Below are 3425 nucleotides of genomic sequence, written 5' to 3' on the forward strand. Positions count from 1 at the left end.
TTAAACATATATGACCCACAATTCAACTCCTGAATAGATATCCATAGTAGTTAGAATAGTGGTCCCCAAAGATTATGTCCAAGTCCTTACTCCTAGAACTTGTTAATGTGACCTTGTTTGGAAAAAGGGTCTTTACAGATGTAATTAAGAATCTAAGATGAGATCATCTTGGATTTAAGCTGGGCCCTAAGCCCAGTAACAGGTGTCCTTCTAAGAGGAAGGTAGAGGGAGATTTGAAACACTCAGACACATAGGAAAGAAGACCATGTGAAAACAGAGGCTGAGACTGAGATCATGTAGCCCAAACCTAGAAATGCCTGTAGCCTCTGGAAGCTAGAAGGGGCAATGAAGTGTTCTCTTTTAGAGCCTTTGGAGGGAGTGTACCCTAACTGACACCTTGATTTTAGCCTTCTGGCCTCCACAATTGTGAGAGAAATTTTTATGTTTTTTTAAGTGACCCAGTTTGTGGCAATTTTTTTTGACAGCCCAAAGAAACTAATAAAGATTTTAGTACAGGAAAATGGTGCTCCTGTAACAAACACCTAAAAAAGTGGAAGTGGCCTTGGAATTGGCTAATGGGTAGATGCTGGAAAAATTTTGAGGTGCTTCATAGAAAATGCTTTGATTCCCTTGAAGAGATGGTTGATAGAAATACAGGTGTTAAGCTTGTTCTTGAAAGGTCTCAGAAGGAAATGAGGAGCATGTTATTAGAAACTGGAGGAAAGGTAATCCTTGTTACAAATTGGCATTACATTTTTCTTGTTTTCTCCTGCTAGATGGAAAGAACTTGTGAGTGATGAACTTAATGTTTAGCTGAGGAGATTTCCAAGCAAAGTGTCGAAAGCGCAGCCTGGTATTTCCTGCTGCTTATAGTAAAATGTGAGAGGAAAGAGATAAATTGAGGAAGCAAGTGCTAAGCTAAAAGGAATCAGTACTTGATGATTTGGGAGGTTCTCAGGCAATCCTGATTGCAAAGGATACTAAAATTAGGAAACTCATTTTGGGGAAAGCATGCTCTGGAGAGAAGACCAAGGACATGGCTGGACAACATTTTGCTAAAAAGAGTAGGTATGTAACTCATGGATCCATCAATCATCTCAACAGAAACCAGGAATAGATATGGGATAATCTAGGAAAGCTCTGCAGAGAGACCTTATATATATGGCATGGACTGCACCCCCACCACAATGACATACACTGAAGATCTACAAGGTTTTTGAGAAGGTTATATCAGCAGAAACACTGCCAGCATGGACTGAAAGAAACAGAGACTGAAAAAAATGAGAGAAGGCTGTTGGACTTCCAAATTCTAAAATTGAAAATGGGCTGATAATGCAACTTAGTTTCAAACATGTGCTACCCTTCAGGAAAAGAAAAGAATGACTCTAAGGGCAGAGGCACAGGATGAAGCAGAAGTAGAGGGCAGAGCTGCAGGCCCAGAGGTTAGAGACACAGGTCCAGAGGGCAGAGTCATGGACCTGAAAGGTAGAGCTGTGAGTCAAGAGGGCAGGGCAGCAAGCTATAGGGCTTTATTCTCAAGCCTTGAAACCTAATGGAATTTGCCCTGCTGGATTTCAAACTTGCTTGGAACCCATGAACCCCTTTATTTCTTCCAATTTCTCCCTTTTTGAATGAAAATGTCTACCCTATGCCTGTCCCACCTTTATATTTTGGAAGCATATAACTTGTTTTCTAGGTTCAAAGGTCCACAGATGGAGAAGAATTTTGCCCTAGGATGGATCATACCCAGAGTCTTCCCCATACCTGATTTAGATATTTAGATAGAGATTTGAAACTTTTGAGCTGATAATACTTAGGTGAGATCTTGGATTAAGTTGACATTGTAATGGGTTAAGACTTTGGGGAACTTGGGGGTTAATATGTTTTGCACATGAGACAGACATGAATTTGTGAGGGGGCAGAGGGTGGATTGTAGTGGATTGAATAGTGTTCCCCTCAAAAGATATGTTCAAGTCTTAATCTTTGGTACTTGTGAATGTGACCTTATTTGGGAAAATGAGCTGCTCAGATGCAATTAAATTAAATATCTTGAGATGTGATCATCCTATTTTAGGGTGGGACTTAAATATAATGGTGTCCTTATAAGAGAAGACAGGGAGATTTGAGACACTCAGCCAAAAAAGAGGAAGACCATGTAAAGACAGAGGTAAAGATTGGAATCAGGTAGCCCCAAACATAGGAACACCTGGAGCCACCAAAACCTGGAAGAGGCAAGAAAGAATTCTCCCCTAGAGCCTTTGCAAAGAGCATGGCCCTGGTAACACTGTGATTTAGGCCTTCTAACTTCTATAACTGTGAGAGAATAAGTTTCAATTGTTGTGCTAATTTGTTATGACAGCCCTAGGAAACTAACAGAATGCCCCAAATAATTGAAAACAAGAACTCAAATACTTGTAAACAAATGTGCATAGCAGTACTACTCACAATAGTCAAATGGTGGAAACAACCTAAATGTCCATCAATAGATGAATGGATAAACAAAATATGGTATATACATTCAGTGGAATATTATTCAGCTATTAAAAGGAATGAAATACTAATACATGTTACAAAGTGGATGCACCTCCAAAACATTATGTTAAGTGGAAGAAGACAAACACAGAAAATCACATATTGTATGACTCCATTTATATGAAATATCCAGATAAATCCATAGACAAAGAAAGAAGATTGATAGTGGCCAGGAAATGCGGGGAGGGAGGGATGGAGAGTGACAGCTTACTGGGTACAAGGTTTTCTTTTGCGGGGATTAAAATGTTTGGAACTTGATAAAAGTGGTGGTTGCATAACAAACATTGTGAATGTACTATGAATATATAGTGAATGTGCCACTGAATTGCACACTTTAAAATAATTTTATGTTTTATGAACTTCACCTCATTAAGAAAAATATTCTTTGTACAAAAGTACAAAAATCATACTCTGAAAACTACAAAACATTTTTGAAATAACTAAAGAATATCTAAATAAATGGAAAAACAACCCACATTCATTGATCAGAAGATAATATTATTAAAATGACAATACTTCTCAAATGGATTTACAGATTAAATTCAATCCCTACTAGAATCCTGGCTGACTTCTTTGTAGAAATTGACAACTTTATTCTAAAATTTATATGGAAATTTAAGGAACTTGAAATAGCCAAAACAATACAAGAATAACAAGGTAGGAATACTCAGGCTTCCCAATTTCAAAACTTACTACAAAACTAATCAAAACAGTATTAGAGTCCAGACGTAAAATCATATGTCCATGGTCAAATCATGTCCATGATTTTTTTTTTTTTTTTCGTGGTATGCGGGCCTCCCTCTGTTGTGGCCTCTCCCGTTGCGGAGCACAGGGTCCGGACGCGCAGGCTCAGCGGCCATGGCTCACGGGCCCAGCCGCTCCGCGGCATGTGG

This window comes from Physeter macrocephalus, chromosome 3 (genome assembly GCF_002837175.3).
Source record: "Physeter macrocephalus isolate SW-GA chromosome 3, ASM283717v5, whole genome shotgun sequence".
NCBI lineage: Eukaryota > Metazoa > Chordata > Mammalia > Artiodactyla > Physeteridae > Physeter > Physeter macrocephalus.